The following is a 20539-nucleotide window of genomic DNA, read 5'->3' as shown; positions in this document are numbered from 1 at the left end:
ATTCATTTTCGCCATGAGTGGAAACCTTTTTTTGAGAAGAAACACTAGCCTTGACAAATTTTACCTCTTTGCTAATACTTGGAGCATCTATTCCCTTATAGCCCAATCCTCGTGTATCACGATGATTTTTACTTGCTCCTAGCATTGTGGTTAATTTGCTTGAACTAGTATTGAACTTTTTCAAGTCATCTTCCAACATCTTGATTTTATCAAGAGCAGCAGTTAAATCAGCCTCAAGGCGTTTTTCTCGAACGAGATAAACGCTTTCTCTGTCATCAAAACTTATTTGCTGGAAGTTAATCCTTGCTTCAGTTTCTGCAAGTTTCTCTTCCAACAAAAAGAATTTTTGATAAACATTATCACATTCAAGTGACTTTCTACCCAGGTTTTCCTTAGAATCTTTGAGGATCGATTCAATATCTGAATCATCTTCATTAGAAAGTTCATCCAACTGTTCTTCTAGGCGTGTTTCCCAATTATCAACAGTATCTACACCAAGAGTATGTTAAGATATTGACTTAGATATGACAGTTTTCTCAGGTGAATCCAAGTTTTGAAAATCATCTGGTAATTTCTGAACTGGTACGTTATTAGAGATATCACTTCTGTCCATAGAGTCATATTTCTACAAACACAGACTTATGAGGTCTTAGAGTGTTTTCCTGCTCTGATACCAATTGAAAAAGCGGGGGTCTAACAACCACAACCAATATTTCTTTCGGAAATCTGTATGCACTAACTCCAATATAATTCCGTGAGAATCAACTAGACAGTCAGACTCAATCAAGAAAATATATCCAAGAGTTGTATCTCTATTTGTCAATACAATATGCAATCGAACAGATAGGAATCTGTGAATCCGATTGATATGAGAAATAACTTGAACGGTATCAAAAAAACAATGTTCAAGTGTCAATCAATTATTACCCAACAAACAAGGTCGGATTTCCCAATTGATTGAACTACGCACAACCTGTGATATTTCAATTATATAAAGAAATATAATGCAGAAAAGAAATAACAAAGACACTAGAAATTTTGTTAACGAGGAAACTGCAAATGCAGAAAAACCCTGGAACCTAGTCCATATTTGAACACCACACTGTATTAAGCCGCTACAGACACTGGCCTACTACAAATTAACTTCGGACTGAAATGTAGTTAAGCCATAACCAATCTCACAATGATCAAGGTACAGTCACGTTCCTTACGCCTCTAAATCCCAGCAGGACTCTATACACTTGATTCCCTTAGATGATCTCACCCACAGCTAAGAGTTGCTACGACCCAAAGTCGAAGACTTATAAACAAATCTGTCTCCCACAAAAATGTCTATTCTGATAGATAAATCTGTCTTCCACAGAAATACTTATGAAGTTTTTTCCGTCTTATGATAAATCAAGGTGCACAGGAACCAATTGATAGTCCGGTCTTATATTCCCGAAGAATAGCCTAGAAATATCAATCACCTCACAATAACTTAACTATATGGTAGTAGAACAAGTTATTGTGGAATCACAAAGAATGATACGAAGAGCTTTGTGATTACTTTTTATATCTTACCTATCTGAGATAAATATCGATCAAATCTTAGAGAAGATAGTACTCAACACGATATAACAAGTAAGATCATAATACACAACTACAGAGAAAATAGTTGGATATGGCTTCAGAATCCTCTAGTCGCAACAAAAGCACTCCATATTCACTGTTAGATGAAAATTTGATTTAAAATACAATCTAAGTTTTCTTAAAACCAAAGCAATATCTCTCCACTGTTAGATGGTCTTAGCTTGTCACACACAAATGAAATATACTTTCATTTAGATATGGGTAACCGTACCTAAACGTGTATATTGAGTTGGCTTAATAATAGTTAACCAAAGTTAGTCATATGAACACTTTTGTCTTAACCACATTCACCTAACACATCTGGATCAACTATGATGATCAATCAATCATGAAAGATAATCAAATGAATCTAATTGTGCTTCATAGAGTTGTTTAATTGTTGAAAATCACATAGAAGTATATATGATCCAATTGAAGCAAAATCGGATTGATTCGTAATGTACAAAGTACAAGAATTAGTTCATGAACATTAAGCCACGGTTTGCAAAGATTGCATTCCTTAATTCATAAATGTATTTGTTCATGAGTACGTAAACATACTTAAACGATTTTAGAACTTTAACCACTCAGTTTGCAAACGGATACGCAAACTAAAGTTTCGGACTTTGGTCTTGTCCAACAGTTTGCAAACGGGTACGCAAACTGTCATCCCGGACCTAACTCAGGTAGAACCTTTCGCATACTGGTATGCAAACTTGGTTTCCGGACCTGAATCATACCAACACATTTTGTACACTAATTACGCATACTGTGATGTTTTCCAGACGAGGGTTTTATATCTAAACTCCAATTTCAATCGTTGAAACATTCTTCGAAGACGACAATGGATGTCTCACACAAACCATTAGCTTATAATAAATTTTCTAGTGATCGTATGATCAATACAAAACTTTCCAAGTCGACATCAAAAGATTGTCTCACACAAATCATGTAAGATGTTTCAAGGCATTTTCTACATGATCATCTTTTGACTTATTATTTAGTTTCCAACAAATAAATTGGTTCCAACTAAACTCGTCAAGAATAATAATGAATGTAGCTAAAGCAAAAAGCTACCGACACATATTTTGAGAATCAGATGAGCGAGTTATACTCAGCTCGAAATAACAAATGTGTATGATATGAAAGTTTATATCACTATACGACTTTTGTCTCAATAGGAGATAGAATAAAATAGAATAGACTTCTGGGTGATATATAGGTTTTACTCTCCACATACCTTTTGTTGATGAAGTTCCTCCGAGTTCTTCAGTAGATCTTCGTCTTCAGTTGTAAGCGTCGTGAACTCTAAAGCTCAACTACACAATTTATATTAGTCTGAAACTCCTATAAGTAGACTAGAAATCAAGACTATAGTTTTGATCAACTAAACTGGACAAACAAGCTTGAGATAGCAACGCTTGCGAGTTCGACCGAGAAGTGCTCTAACAATCTCCCCCTTTGTCAATTTTAATTACAAAACTATCAATACATATGGATTACAAAATAAATAAACTTTGTAGCTTCTCATCCATCATGCTTGATTTCCTTGGTTCTTCAACATTCCTTGAATTCTTCGCCGCTCCAAGTACTCCAGTGATTCTGAATGTGTTCGACTCAGCATCATTGTTGTTGAAGATTTGTATCCATAACAATATGAAAACAGTTGTTCTCAAATATTGTTATACAGTGTCATAGTATTATTACACAGCATCAAAGTCCAATAGCATCACAACTTTGACAATAATACTATGGTGATATGTATCACTCCCCCTTAGTCAATACTTCATCTCACAATGAAAACCACTCCCCCTTACATAATGATCCGTAAACCATATGTGTGTAATGTGAACTACAAAATAATTCTCCCCCTTTTTGTCAATATAAATTGGCAAAGGTATGAAAACTACGGGATCATAATAAAATTCTCATAGAGATACTTCATGACTAAAAGAGAACATATCAACTTAGTTTCGATGATTTCACATCGTCGAAACTTAGTTAGTGTATTCACCAAGGAGTTAATAAAGATACAAGATAACTCCTACAGTATTCCACAGCCGCACTCCCCACAAAGATTTGGCAATTAAGCACAAGTTCAATTAAGAACTCTCCCCCATAAAATGTCATTCCCGAAAGCACAACAAGAGCGACCTTACTTCTACAAGAAAAGAAGGATTTCTTTGGACATTAACAAATTACACGAAACATGAATTTGTATACAGAAAACTCGAATAAATAAATCCACAAGAGACCTTATTGATTAATCTAATCGGAAGTGCTCAACATAAGAAAACTTACGGAGCCATAAAGTACTTTCACATAAAAGTGGATCAGGGAAAGATCAATACTGCGGGATATTCAAAAGTTCATTCTATTTTCCATCAATATTTGCATAATGACACAATAGACTTAACTTTTGACATATATGAGATAATCATAGTTCATGGACGTAAACACACGTGTCCCATAACATATTTTTGCAATATATAAAACCAATAAATATTAATACTATAAAATCATCTTCCAAATAACTTAGAATTTAAATAAATAAATCTAAAACATTGCAAGATGAAAATCGTTGTCAATAGCTATGTGTAATCACAAAATTTGCTATTCCAAACCCTAGTTATCCTTATTAAACATAAGAATAAATTCTTATAAGAATGTTCCTAGACAACAAAAATGAAGAGACAATCTTGTAAGAAACAAACTCGTAAAGATCATACAAGAAAATTTTCCCTTAGAAGGTAGAATCAATCTTTTTAACACGGATTTACACCAAGAATGGCTACCAAAGGCGTAAAAAATATTTTCTTAACAAAGAAGAAAATACAGAGTCATTAACGACCTTGCACCGTAGTTCACATAAGAGGATTGTGAACATTCAAGGATCCAAGAGTAATGCGTACTACTCTTCATTCTTGAACTTTCTTCTTTGTGATTCACCAACAACATTATTAAAAAAATCTACAAATAAGCTTATAAGATAAGTACACCAAGAATCCAAGTGCCCAAGTCCAAGAGAAGTGGCACAAGTGCGACGAAACTGAGCAAAACACTCAAAAACAAGATACGGAACAAAGACCAATCATAACTCATCCAAATTCAGAAATTCTCATTGCCATTTTGAATAGAATTCAAAGAGGAAGATAATGCAAAAAGAATGAGGTCATTCCGAGTTCGTATGAAGAAGTTACGACCAAAATAAGTTTACCGAATATCCACGTCTACATGCCAGTTCGCAAATGAATTTCGTGACCTGGAGCTGTTTGCAAACCAGTATGCGAACTGAAGCCCCTGGATTTTAATTTTAAATGATGGTATGCATACCTGGTATGTGTACCATGAAGGGCAAACATCCCGAACTACTATTTTCAAACTTAAACATTTAAGAGCCTTAAACATAGATCAAGTTAGGTAGACATGAACGATACACAAGGTAAATGGATCATGATAAGCACTTTAAGCAAATAATAAAATCATAAATCTTGATCTAGTTTATAGACAAACCTTTTTAGAATAATCCAATCAAACTCTACAGTCTTACCAAAAATTCAAAATCTTACCCAACATAATATGTGCTCCCCAATTCTTGTGCTTCCCTCACCATATACATAGCAGGGAATTCCTTGGTGAGGGTGCACTTCCAACACAATCAAGTTGTGTTTAGGTGAACAGTATCTTGCTCACCACAGGTGACAGAAATCGACTTTTCCACAACTATCGATTTTTCACAATCTACTTTTCCAAGTCTACATCAAATGATTGTCTCACACAAATCATGTAAGATGTTTCAAGGAAATTTCCACATGATCATCTTTTGACTTATTATTTAGTTTCCCATAAATAAATTGTTTCCAACTAAACTCGTCAAGCATAATAATGAATGTAGCTAAAGCAAAAAGCTACCCACACATATTTCAAGAAATATATAAGTGAGTTATACTCAACTCTAAATAACAAATGTGTATGATATGAAAGTCTATATCTCTATACGATTTTTGTATAAATAGGAGATAGAATATAATAGAATAGACTTCTGAGTGATGGATAAGTTTTAGTCTCCATATACCTTTTGTTGATGAAGTTCCTCCGAGTTCTTCAGTAGATCTTCGTCTTCAGTTGTAAGCATCGTGAAGTCTAAAGCTCAACTACACAATCTATCCTAGTACGAAACTCCTATAAGTAGACTAGAAATCAAGACTATAGTTTTGATCAACTAAACTTGACAAACAAGCTTGAGATAGCAACGCTTGCGAGTTCGACCGAGCAGTTCTCTAACACTTATCCAGAGAGGTTGACACCAAAATAGACATATCTTAGTATTGTATTGTTATTAATTGGAAGTACCCCAACTCAAATATTAACTCACCTAAATAAAGTCAATCCTGAAAATTGTTCGACAGCAGCGACTATCTACAACTATATGGTGAAATTACGACTTAAACAATTATCCGGAAGAACAAGGATGCAAAGGCTTTTGGATTTATATACGAGCACCACTATGTAACATGAAACAACAGAGATAAAACTTATATTGTGGTTGCATTTTTATTTTCTCATTATGAGGGTTCAATATCTGCCTAATGTTTCCGAAGTTTAGTCATCCTTGATTGTACTTACAAAAATGATCATTGGAGTATGCCTTTGTTACATTTTGTTGCGGTCACATATATAAATAATACTTTTATTTTAACATGTTTTTCATTCCTGGAGAGAAGATTGAAGACTATTTTTAGGCGTTGAGAAAACTAAAAAACATGTATTCCCTTAACTATCTTCCGTCTTTATTTATCACTGATGATGACCAACAACTTCAAAAGGGTGTTGGAGAAGGTACCTTAATTCTTTCCCTTAAAAAATCAGAGTACATGGAGGAGATTTTTGCAGTTTGGATGATGAACCCACAAGAGATAACATTAAAACTCTTGATCGAGCTGTGTTCACGTTTAGAAGAGGTTTCTAAGAAGCTCGAAAATAGGATAAAACCTCATCTGTTGGAGACTACAATCCCAATGGGTCGGGTTTATAAAATGACATACTTTTGTCTTCAAACACAAGTAACTCTGAATAAAAAAATGGGGTAATTTGCGTTACCTCCTCTGTCAAGATCACTAATTTGAGTTACCTCCCCTACAAAGATAAAATTAGCAAAACCTCCTTTTGTTAACTGTTCTGTCCAAAACCCAGTTAGCCGAGTCATCAATTATACACATATGGAAAAAAATAAATACATGTCACATTTCTTACCTAAAATACCCTCCAATAACATAAATATATACAAGTTACCAACTGAAATAATCTGAATAGAGGGGGAGACGTTGATGAAGCTAGGTGGTTCATGGAGAAGACCGTGCCGCAGGTGGAGGTGGTGTTAGCGGTGGCGGTAGAGCAAATTCCTGAATTGATGGCGGTCGCTATTGTGAAGCAGTAAGATTGGATTTTTTTTTTCAATTTGATTTCTCCATCTTCGATTCCAAATACTCCACCTAAAAAAAAACCAGGGTTTGAAATTTTATTTTTTCAATCAGTTAACAAATCAAATTTAGGGGGTATCAAATCTGTTGGGAAAGAAGGTAGGAGATAAGAGTGATTTAATTATCCCTCTAAAAAAGGTCAAGGAGAGCGAAAGAGTGGAGAGGGCGATTTTCGGGCGACGCTGACTTTAGTCAAGTTTTTCTTCAGCGTTTCCTTTTCTGATTTTCCTTGTAGTTCTTGTTAGATCTCTTCTGATTTTGGCTTAATGATTGGTGTTAGTTGATCTCTTCTCACTTTCCTCTTTATTTTTTCTCTTTTTTTTTTTTCTTTTTTTGTTATGGCTTCAAATTCTGGGGTAGGGTTAGGGTTTTTGCCCCAATCTGGATCGAATTTGCAGAGTTCTGATTCTTATATGGGTGGTGGTGCTAGAGGCAGTCATTCTACTATTTCTGGTAGTTGGGTTTCTGTTCTTACTAAACAGCAGGTGGATTCTTCTGTTTCTGAGCCGATGGTTCGTCGGGATTCATGTATGGTGAACGGAGAAAGGGTTATGATGGTTGATCATGAGGAATATGATGCTTATGTGAAAAGATGTGAGGATCTAGTGATTGGTTGCTTTGTAGGAAAACGATTACCTTATATGCTGGTTCAAAGGACTGTGAAAAGGGTATGGCAACTCAAAGGTGAATTTCATATGAGTCTTCATGGTAACTCTGTATTTGTTTTTGAATTTGATGCTGAGGATAGAATTGCAGCACTTGAACATGAAGTGTTCTTTATTGCTGATCAATTATTCCTGGTAAGAGCTTGGACTCCTCTTTTGGAAAGAGAGATGGCCGAATTGAAGACTATTCCAATCTGGATGAATTTCTATAATGTGCCTATTCACATGTGGAATGCTAAGGGGTTAAGTGTTATTGCTAGTTATATAGGTACTCCTATTATGTCTGATAAGACCACTTTGTCAAGGCAGAGAATGAATTATGCTAGAGTGTGTGTTGAAATTGATGTCAATTGTGCTTTTCCTTCCGAAGTTCCTCTTATTGTGGGTGGAAAACGTATTACTATCCCTATGGAATATCCATGGAAACCTCCTAGATGTACTCATTGTGGAATATTTGGATATTCTCTTGAGAAGTGTTCTGTTAAACCTAAGGTTGTTGTGATGCAGACTGAGTCAGTAGTATCACAACAGGGTGAAGGTAGTAAACAGGTTTGGAGGAAGAAAACTTCTAAGAGAAATAGGGATGCAACATTGGAGGAGAATTCTGATATGGAGGTGATTGAGGAAATGGTTTTGGAAACTATTTCTCCTCAAGCTGGTTTGGTTAAAGAAAAGGTTATGCAATTCTCAAAGGAAAATAGCAGTTCTATTAGTAGTCAGAGGAAGCTGGTGGAGGTCCCTGTTCTGATAACTAATAAATTCTCAGCTTTAACTGCTGAGGGAATAGGAGATGGAGAGACCAATGTTCTTCAAGAGATTACTGTGGCTCATGCTTCTACTTCAAATGTTCAGCTTAATGATACACATACTCATTTAGGAGGTTTGGAGGGTGATTCAGGTGGTGGAGCTAGATCTCATTTCACTCAGAAACCAACTGGTCCTGTGAAGAGCTTAAAAGTTGTAGACCTCAAAAAGTCTGGGAAGAGCAGTAGGAAGGTATTACCTCCTAACCTTCTGGATGTTTAAAGTGGGATGCTGGAATCTTAGAGGGCTTAATGACCCTCTAAAACAAAAGGAGGTTAGTAGTTATATTAGTAGCAATCATCTTTCCTTAGTAGGATTAGATGAAACTCATGTTCAATTTAATAATAGTAGTAGAATAAAAAGGAGGATTTGTCCTTCCTAGAAATTCTTAGATAATTATTTCCATAGTCCTCATGGTATAATTTGGGTGGGTTGGGACCCTGAAGTCTTACAGGTCTCTCTTATTCAGCATTCTTCTCAAGCTATTTTTTTGGATGTCCTCTTGCCTCATAATAAAGCTTGTGTGTTTACTTTTGTGTATGGTGATAATGATGGGATAAATAGAAGATCTCTGTGGAATGATTTGGTTTCTTTTTCTTGTTCTAATAATAAGCCTTGGATGATCCTTGGTGATTTTAATTCTATTTTGGAATACAAGGATAGACTCAGTAAGGCTGAAGTGACTGCTTCTCAATTCTCTGATTTTCAAAAATGCACTCAAGATTCTCAGATTTTTGATTTGGCCTATACTGGATGTTTCTACACTTGGAGTAACTTTCAAGAGGGTGAAGATAGGGTGATGGGGAATATTGACAAAGTTTTAGTCAACTTAGAGTGGATCAACCAGTTCCAGAATTCTTTAGCTGGATTTCTTAATCCTGGTGTTTCTGATCATAGTCCTAGTGTTGTTACTTGTTTTGAAGGTAGAGCTCATGGCCCTCCTCCTTTCAGGTTTTGTAACTTTCTTGCTGATGATGATGATTTCTTGAAGATTGTTGAATCTGTGTGGAATAAACCAGTTAAAGGTAATCATATGGTTGTTTTGGTTACCAAGCTAAAGAAAACTAAAAATAGACTTATTGAGTGTAGGATAGCTAAGTTTTCTAAGTTAAGTGAGCAAACTTCTGAGGCTAAAAAAGTTATGCTAAGCTTTCAAACTTCTCTTCAAGAAAGACCCCTGTGTGTTGAGACTGCTAGAAAAGAAAGACAAGTTGTGCATTCTTATGTTAAATTATCTAGGAGTGATAAGTCCTTCGCACAACAAAATTCTAAGGTTAAGTGGATGGAAGCTGGTGATTTAAATGTTAAATTTTTTTTATAACTCCATTAGAGAAAGAAGATCTAGAAATAATATCTTGGTGCTTCATGCTAGGTCTTGAGAGAAGTTGGAGGATGATAAGTCCATTGCTAAAGAGTGTGTTGAATTTTATGAAGATCTTTTCAATCCAGTTGAGAATGAGGCGGATTCTTTTGATATTTTTGGGTCTTTACAGTTTGAGAATTTGCTTCAACAAAATGATTGTGATAAGCTTTTGGTGCCTGTTACCAGGGATGAAGTTGTTTGGGCCCTTTCTTCTATTCATTCTAGTAAATCGCCTGGTCCAGATGGCTTCACAAGTTATTTCTTTAAGAAGGCTTGGTCTATTGTTGGGGACACTTTTGTTGCTGCTATTCTCAATTTTTTTCAAAAAGGGAAGCTGTTGAAAGAGGTAAATAACACCTTTATTACTTTGGTTTCTAAATGTGATAATCCTGCTACTATTAGTGACTTCAAAACTATAGCTTGTTGCAATGTTATCTATAAATGTATTACTAAGATTTTGGCTAATAGGCTTAAGGTGGTTATGAGAGGCCTGATCAGTTCAAATCAGTCTGCTTTTATTTCTGGTAGATCTATTCAGGATAATATTATGTTAGCTCATGAGCTAGTTAGGAACTACCATATACCTAAGGTTGTTTCTAGATGTGCCATGAAGGTGGATTTAAAAAAAGCTTTTGACTTTGTCAAATGGGAAGTTGTTCTGGAAGCTATGTCAAAGTTTGGTTTTCCTAGCCAGTTTATTACTTGGGTTAAGCTTTGTATCTCCTCAGCTAAATTCTCTATTCTGGTTAATGGTTCCCCTTATGGGTTTTTCGGAGCTAAGAGAGGGTTAAGACAGGGCTGTCCTTTATCCCCTTATTTATTTGTTATGGTGATGGAGATCTTCAGTTCTTTAATGTATCAACAAGTGAAGTTGAGTAACTTTGAGTTTTATCCTAAATGTAAGTCCACTAAGGTTACACATTTGTGTTTTGCTGATGATGTACTTATTTTCTTCAAAGGCACCTTGAAGGCTACTCATGTCATAAAGAATATTCTACCTGACTTCAAGAGCTGTTCTGGGCTTGATGTGCAAAAGTCTTCTTTATATCACTCTGGAATTCAGGAGGAGGATTTGAGATTAATTTTACAATGTGTTGGTTGTGTAGAGGGAGTTCTACCAGTGAGGTATTTGGGAGTTCCTCTCATCTCTACTAGATTATCTTGTGCTAATTGTTTACCTTTGATTGATAAGATTATTAAGAGGATTAAGTCTTGGAAAGCTATATTCTTGGCTTATCCTGGTAGATTAGTTCTTATTAAGGCTTTTCTTTGTGGTATGGCGTATTTCTGGTTCTCTTGTTTTGTTCTTCCCAAGAGAGTATTCAAAGAACTTAATACTATTTTTAAAAGGTTTCTCTGGGATGGCATTGAGATGGGGAAAAAGTATAACCCCATCAGGTGGCTTCAAATCTGTACTTCTTATGAGGAAGGAGGGTTGGGAGTTAAGAACTTGGAATTTACCAATATTGCTGCTAATCTAAGGCATATCTGGGAACTTGTGTCTGGCAAGGATATATTTGGACCAACTGGGTTAAAGTGAATCTCATTAAATCTAAGGACTTTTGGAGCATGGATGTCCCTCAAGACTGCTCTTGGAGTTGGAGAAGAATCTTGGAATGAAGAGCATTAGCAAAAAAATTTATTAGCACTATCTTGGGTAATGGTAAGGATACTAGCCTCTTATTATATTTCTGGCATCCTAATGGAAGGCTTTGTGAGTGGCTAAGCATTGAAGATATTGATAGCCTGGTGAACCAGGGTCTCCATTCTGTCTCTGATTTCATTAGAGGAGATCAATGGGTTCCCCCAAATGATGATGCAGTTATTGGGGAGTTGATGCATTTTGTTAAGGAAGTGCAAGTTGATCCTAATGAAGCTGACAAGACAATTTGGACTGCAAGTACCTATGGTGAGTTCTCAATGAAGGACACTTACTTGGCTTTGGTTCCTAAGGGCCCTAATATAAGTTGGCATAAACTGGTTTGGTTCAAGGGGCTCATCCCAAGGCATTCTTTTATTGGCTGGATGGCTATGCACAGAAGGCTTAAAACGAGGAAAAAACTGCTCCAATGGAGTGGTATAAAAGATGCTCAGTGCTTACTTTGTAGGGAGACCATTGAGGATGAGGACCACCTCTTTTGCAGCTGTAGTTTCTCTTCCACTATTTGGCAGGGAATTGTTCTTAAGCTAGGCTATTACAGGAATTGTTCTCCTTCTTGGGAGAATGAATTGAAATGGTGCAGTAACAAATTTGGTGGTAAAGGAGCTGTAAACACTATAAAGAAACTAGCTTTAAATAGTTAAATCTACCACATTTGGAAAGAAAGGAATAAAAGGTTGCACTCTCCTCACTCTAGTTCTATGGATGCTGTAAGTTTTAGTATTGTTGCTGATGTCAGACTTAAAGTGGAGGCTCATGGCCTATCAGATGCTGATACTGAAGCTGTGAAGAGATTCTTAGCTAGGTGGAATGTTTCTTTCCAGCTGCTCAAGAAAAAAGTCATTGCTTGTACTTGGAAATACCCCTTTGAAGATGAAGTCATGATCAATATAGATGGTTCAAGAAGGGATGTTTCAGGGGGCTTTGGAGCTATTATTAGGAATGCTAGTGGAGACCCTGTTACTGCAGCCATTGGTGGCTCTGGTCCTGAAACTGTTTTTACTATTGAGTTAATGGGTGCTGAGTTGGGCTTAAAGTTGGCTATTAAGAAGCAGATGACCCTTGTTCATATTGCCACAGATTCAATGGCTGTCTTTGATCTATTTAACAACAAAGATCCTAAACCAGCGTGGAGCATTATGCACTTGTGGAGGCGCATTGAAAGATTGAGAAGGCAATTCAGAAGACTTAGAGTGAGTCATATTTACAAGGAGACTAATAGAGCAGCTGATGCTCTAGCTGATATGCATCCTGAAGAGAATTTTATTGAGATAGATTTGGGGGCTTTTAGTGAGGAGTTACAGACCATCATTGCTGAGGACAAGAGCTTGAAAGTGTATTTTCGTAGTTAGGTTTTTATTTGTTGTTTTTTCCTTTTGGTTTGTTGGTTGGGGTCTCCTTAACCCCGCGGAATGCTTCAAAAAAAAAAGGAGTGATTTCATGAAATTCCGGATGGAATTGGTCTCGAATTCTATTATAATTAATTAGGTATTTCCTTACTTTCTCTCTCTAGATTTCAATTGCGACTGATTTCATGTATATCAATCACCCATATGACGCCAAATTAAGAAATTATATTGATCGGAAAATTACTCATGATCCAACCTATAGCAGAAGCTTGTTATTAACATTTTTGAGAAAAATGTAGGTGGTGGCGTGGACAGTAGCATTGCTCCAATCAAACAAAACCCCATTTGATGATAACCCATGCTAGAGGAAAGAGGATTATGGTGGTGGCGTGCACAGTAGTAATGTTTTCTATAACGTGTGTTTTAACTGATGGAGGTGGTGGTTGTTGACTTTGAAGACGATGTTAATGATTTTTGTGTTTGAAGATGGTGCTGATAGTTTTTGTATGTTTGAATCTGGGTCGTTGGTGGGTTTTCTTCGATAGTTTGGTATCACATTCCTTCCTGGTGGTGGTGATGGATAGTTTCGGCTCGTTGTTTGAGAATAAAATGTGAATTTGATATCAGGAGAAGAACCTATTGTGTTGCAGGTTTAATGGCATTAATTGGTAGCCTTCTTCTCTTATTATATGTTTGTATTTTGGTGTTATTGAAACTGGATTGAACTCTAACAATCCCGTGTGCCTATTATCCAGAGTTTAACATCATTTGATGTTGCTGCTGCAAGTGAAATTAAGAATATATCCCAGGTAGGAAATGAGGGTATTTTGGGTAGTCAAAATACCACGTGTTTGGTTTTGTCCACCTGTACACGGCTGGTGACTCAGATAACTGATTTTGGACAGAATATATAATGAAAATAGGTTTTGCTAATTTTATCTCTGTAGGGGAGGTAACTCAAATTAGCAATCTTATCAGGGGAAGTAACGCAAATTATCCCTAAAAAGGTTTATGAGTTTATGAATGAAAATTCTTTTCTTTAGCCAGTTAAGGGAAGTACTGAATGAATCAGATACGCAGCCTAAAAAAACAAACCAAGTGATTGAAGTATTGAACTAAAAAAGTGTAAGAACTTGGTTAAGAGTGAGAATTGCTTATAATACACTGCTTGAGTGATATGTTGACTTTTGACTTAAACATGTTTGACCAAATTAATACTCCCTCCGTCCCACCATTAAGTGACCTATTTGATTTTAGATTTTGTCTCACTAATAAGTGATCTATATCACTAAACAATGAGATATTTTTAAAATTATCCTTTTAGTTAATTATAAAAAATATAAGAAATATGCATAATTTGATAGGCATATTTATATTTGTTACGTAGGTGTTTTAAAATGTTTTTCAATGGTATAAAGTTTGCGAACATCCGTGGAGTAGTTTGAGAGATAAATCATTTCTAAATTTCACTAGTAATAATCTATAAGGGTATAATTGTAAAAAATGCTTAAAAATACTCTTTTCTTTGCTTGTCTTAAAAATTGTGCAAACTTAAACTAGGTCACTTAATAATGGGACGGAGAGAGTATTGATTAAGCCAACTAAACTTCTTAGTTTAATTTTGGTGATTGCCAATTTGTTGATTAATGGAAGAGTCTAATAGTTTCCGTTGACCGAATCAGCTTATTTAGAAAAGTTTGATTGAGTGAATTATAAACTAAACACTCCCGTAAGCGATTAGAACCAATTAGCAGTAGATATACATATATTCAACTTGGATGAGTTTAGTCTTACATTCTTAGTTACATTGCATACAACAAAACCTAATAATGTTTGGGGGTTAATTGTTCGATGGTCTTGAACAAACTGAACATGTTAAATATGGTATGGACTTTTCAATTTATATACTTGAATTAGGCACAAAAAAATTGACCAAACAATAATACAGTCCAAAATTTAACATAGATCATGGCTAGTTTGGGGCCTATATAAATTATTTGAGACCTATTATTTTCTTCCCCCAACCTAAAAAAGGGGATATGGAGTGCCTAAAGTGTATGAAAATACTAAACTATCCTCTACTCTATACTATAAGTTATTGATTTCAAATTCCGAATCCGGTAACAGAGAATTCTGAAGGCATTTAGAAAGTCACGATCCTATAACAGAGATTGCTTGAGATTTTGAAAAACTCTCTGTTGATTAACATGAGATTTCTCTAAAATTCTTTCAATATCTCCATTATTCTCAATTGACTAACCCCATGTAAATCATTTCTATTTAACAATCTTTAGCCAATATTAAATTATTATTTTTTCGATTTCCATGATAATCAAAAAGTAAAACCTAATCCCAAACAACAATCCAATATTCGTTATTTTTGGTTTTCAAACAATATCGGCCGCAAATAATTCAAGTGATTGAGTTAAATTCCTTTAATCCGCTCATTTTAAGAGGGATTCATCAATGATTTAACTATGAAACTCTGAAATTTGCTCATCAATATTTTCTGAAACTCGACCTGAATCACCTGATATAGGCATTGACGCATACCGACTGTTATTGATACTCATAAAACACGAAGAACATCGACCAGAACCGGTGCATATGGAATACTCACATCAACCGATTTTGGGTTGATATTCTTCGTGTTTGATGAACATCAACAACAATCTGCATACATTAATGCTTATATCAACTAATTCATTAACCATATTTGAATTTGTAAACAAACCCAGTTATTTATTTATTTATTTATGTTACAGGACATGAAAATACGAGTTGAACTCAAAAAATGAGGTCATTCTGACATCCGACAAAGAAGTTATGAGCAAAATAGTCGAAGAAATTCCCCCGTTTACAAACGGTGGATAAGGGCATTTATGATTCTAGCAAAAAAAATCACATAAAAAATTTTGAATTTTAGTTTTTTTACAATAGGTACACGAGGAGAACTATATCCACCGATTGTGGATGTATTTTTTATGTAAAAAAATTACCATTTTTGAGTTTTTATTTTTTATTTTTTTTATTTTAACAATCAGTTGATGTTCATTGAGATATCCAGCGATTCTCTTCAATGTTCATCCAAATGAAACTCTGAAATTTCCTCATTAAATTTTTTAGAATCGGTTGATGTTCATTGACATATCCACCGATTCTCGTTAGATTTTAGAAAAATAAATCTAAACATGAATCATGAAAATATCAATTAAAACATGGATCTAAATGCTTAAAAAAATCTAATGTATCAATTAAAATCAATAAATTGACGTTTTCGATAGATTAAAAATATTTGATAAAAATCAATTTTTTTCATGTTTTGACAATCACAAACACCCAAATTAATTATCTAACACTAACTATAATTTCATTAATCAACTAGCTAATATAATTAATTAACACTAATTAATCATGCGCAAAACAACATTCTAAATAAGGGTTTTTTAAATTATTGTGAAATGTCATATTTAGTCTTTTAATGGTAGGCCATAAATAATTTGGCTAAGACCCAACCTAGCCTAACTTAATACTCCTTCTGTCTTTTATTAACAGTCCTAATTGACAAAGTCAAGCTATTAAGGAACGCGCGCTTTGGGGATACTTAAACTAATTGGGAATATATATTACTTCCCCCAACCAATAGTGTCTGCTAAGGGGTGATTTTTGGGTATTGAAAATACTAAAATATCCTTTGGTTAATTAAAACATTATGAAAAGACTATACTACCCTTTCCCCAAAAACTTAAAATCTAAAAACCAAATACATATCCCCCATTTCTCTATCAGTTCCGGCACACTCGGTTAGGGTTAGGTTTCGAAAAAAAATTTCTTCATCTTCTTCATCCGTTCTTCATCAATGATTAATCGTCGATTCAAAAATTTCTTCGTCGATTAACCTACCCGAATCCATAACCATGCCTCCACGAAAGAAATCAGATGCCCAATCGATGTCAAAATCGATTGCTCAACAAAAATTAAACCAAAGGCTTGCTTTGATTGCTCAAGAGCAAGAAGAACAAGAAAAAGAGAACTCAGACAATCAACCTCTCGTAAAAATGGCTTCTGTGAGAAAGTAAGTGATTTTGAACTAGTTTATAAGTGTTTGAATCGATTTATAACAGTGGGTTTAGGTTAGAATGCGAACCCTAACTCAAAAAATTGAGTTTCAGTGAGTACCGGCATTGAAATTTGTATGAATACAATGCCGGTTCTTAGTTACGGCGTTCAATTTGGTATGAAGGCAATGACGGTAGAGTGTTATGGAATTGATTTTGATATGAATACAATGCCGTCAACAAAGCTAAAATCACCTGAAACTGAATGTCCTGTACCGGCATTGAAATTGGGTTGAATACTATGTCGTCAGTGTGTTACGGCATTGGCTTACATTTATTCGAGTATGCCGGTAGTGCTCTTTTGGTATCCAGGAGAACCCTAGAAACTGTTATCAGTACCAGCACTGATTTTAGGTTAATTCCATGCCGATACTTGGTTACGGCATGAACATGAATTCTTACGTTTATGCCGGCAGTGCTCTTTTGGTATCCAGGAACTGATTAGAAATTATCTAAGACTACCGGCATTTTCGACAGTTATTTTTCACTGCCGGAATAGTGTACCGGCATAACGTATTTGCTAATTTACTATATCGTTTATGGTCTCGACATGGTTGATATTTCGTGAATCAATGCTGGTACTGATGATTCTATGCCATTATTTAGTATATTTATGTCGGTATTAAAAATGAAACTGAGTTGTCATATATTCATTTCATGTGTCTTTTGATATAGGGATAGAGCCAAGGAAGCTAACAAAGGAAAAAGTAAAGATGTTGGCATTAAGAAAATAAAGAAGGACGGTCTTGGTACTCCTCAGTCTTTGCCTCCTCGAGGGAAAGAACAAGGTCGCAACAAGCGTTTGAGGGCGAATACAATAGGTGAAGTTTGGAATAGTGATCGTGACCGTAGAAAACTCGTAATCCGTGAACCTACTGGAATAGTTGAGCACGATGAGAAAGATGAAGAAGAAAGTGAGGAGGAAGATAATGAGGTTGATGCAAGTCAATTAGCAACCTAAAGCCAAGTTTTAGAGGAAGATGGTGGGCCAAGTCAAAAACCGACACAAGGAAAGGGCAAAGGCAAAGGCAAAGGCAAAGTAAAAGTTAAAGGTTCGCACCTTCCTCATACTAATGACATGATACCTGACCTTGATCGTGGTAGAATTTAGGGTGAAGCTGACGATCCGAGAATGCTATTTGGCTACAAGGACACGTGGGCTCGTACTATCTATCAAACCTATGTAAGAATATTTTATCTTGTGCATATGTTTTGTTTTGTATTTATGTAAAATCTCTTAATCGTTTTATCTCCTAATTGTAGGATCATAAGAAGGTTGTGTGTGTTTGCCGAAACCAAGCCGCGTCTCATTGGGATTTGTCTATGGAATGTGAAGAGGTACAAACATCAGTAAGGGAGTATGGTCTATATTGTTTGGTTGAAAATTATGTGAAGTGTGACTCTGTAACAGTCAATTGCTTCGTCGAAATGTATCATGGTGAAACTGATACCATGCACTTCCCGTTTGGGGAGATGACCTTGATCCCTGATGATGCTCAGAACTTTCTACGCTTGAGTGTTACCGGAAAATCAGTTGCGGAAGGAGATAACTATCCGGACCTAGAATGGTCGAAGTTGCACGCTCTGACTAACAAGATGTTAGGTTGGGACTACAAAATTTCTGTGGAAAGCTTCTATGTATCTAAGAATAGTAGGACAAAGACCATCAAGATGACGCTGCTTAAGAAGACCTTTGAAAACACGCAGGAAAGAAGTTTGAAGGATGGATGGGACCATGCACAAATTCGTTATACAGCCGATGTGTACCTGTTATTCATCTTGGGAACTAAGGTATTCCCCGACGCTAGTGGCAACAGGGTTAGTGCAAACCACCTTCAATACTTGGATCCTTTGGAAGAGGTCTTTTCCTATTCTTGGGGCACCGTGGTCATGGCACATTTGATGGCGGAGATGAGAAGGGCCTTCAAAGATGTCACAAACCAATTTGTCGGGAATTTCACTCTACTCCAGGTAATTTTGTTTATAAACATTATGTTCTTATGTATATTGTTCACATGTACCCTTATTATGAACTTAGAAACAAAGTTTACCGCTTCTTATATGTATCATTCCACATTGGTATAGGTGTGGGCTTATGAACACTTCCCAACATTATTCACGGACTACCCCTTCTTGAAGATCAAAAACCATTCTGAACCCGAGGATCCTAGAGCTAAGAGATACGAGTTCAACAATATTCCGAAGCCCGGTAACAATCGTCGATTGACAAATATGAGATTGGCTCTGGACGCGATGACTACCAAAGAGGTTGTGTTCGACCCTTACAAGGAGGCTAGAGAGAACCACCAAATTTTGAGGTGTTATAACGTTGCATTTTACAATGGACCGTTGTTCCACCCAAAGGGATACATTATGGCTGATCCCCGACGTGTCATGCGGCAACTTGGATATAAGCAATTACCTTATCCAGTTCTCAGAGCTTTTCAACTAAGACGAAGTTGAAGGTAGAGTATGATCCAATTCCAGAACTAACACATTGGAGGGATAGGGAACCACGTCTTGGTAGATGTTAGTAGCTGGGAGCTTGCGTAAAACGGTGATGAAGCTCACCCCGAGTACATGTATTATTACCTAGAAGGGTCACATCCATTTGTCGTGCGCCCGGACAACGTCAAAGTTCCGTCCCAGGAAAACTCTCCCGCTCCAACTCCTACAGAGGCACCACCTACGATGGTCCAACTTAATAAGACTGTTGTATTGCTAGTAAGTATTGTTAATTCTTTAGTCAATTAATGTATACGTAATCTTATATTAACATATATATATACTAATTATGTATTGGATGTATGTAATTAGCGACGTCGGCTTGACAAGTTGAAGAAGATGTTTGGTTGCAAGTACGAGAAAGGAGAGGTGCTATCCCTTTAAGAAATGAAGGAAGTCGAAGAAAAGCTTGATAAAATAGAAGACCATATAGCAAAAGATTTTTTCGGGGAAACGATGAAGGTGGCCGTCCACAAGAAGCAAAAGACCAAGTGATGAACTCTTTAGTTGTGTTTCTTTATTTGGATGGTGGTTGTTACGTTTTGAACAATTCCGAACTTGTTTTTGGAATAACTCTTTAGTTATTTTGGATTATGATACCTGGATTAAGAACATTTAAGAACAATTTAGTTGTTTGATTTTTGTTGAACATGTTTAGATTTCTAGTAAAATGTTTTTCTTGTAAGTTTTATTCCCACCAAGGTGCCGGCATTGAAATGTTTAGGTTGCACAGATCCGGCACTGTTTCCGGCGTAGATTTTTGATTATAATTCCATGCCACAACAGATACCGGCATAAAAAGTTTTTCTAAGACCATGCCGGAAATTGGAGATGAATGGTCCAGGTCCCTGTACAGTTTTTGAACTGTGCCGGCATGGTAATATATATAAATATCCATGCCGGAAATCTTTTTTTTTTTTTACCTTGGAAAGTTTGGTAGAAACTCGGCATGGTAAATTAGATATCTTTATATGTCGGCACTAT

The 20539-nt window shown here is 35.9% G+C and overlaps 1 pseudogene; it reads left to right on the top strand.

The window, feature by feature from the left end:
• Positions 1-7429: 7429 nt before the first annotated feature.
• LOC113279393 lies at positions 7430-12935 on the top strand (annotated as a pseudogene).
• The last annotated feature ends 7604 nt before the right edge of the window (positions 12936-20539 follow it).

This window comes from Papaver somniferum, chromosome 5, assembly GCF_003573695.1.
Source record: "Papaver somniferum cultivar HN1 chromosome 5, ASM357369v1, whole genome shotgun sequence".
NCBI classification, from domain to species: Eukaryota; Viridiplantae; Streptophyta; class Magnoliopsida; order Ranunculales; family Papaveraceae; genus Papaver; species Papaver somniferum.
Note: the sequence above shows the minus strand (reverse complement) of the source record. Positions and strands in the feature narration are given on the sequence as shown.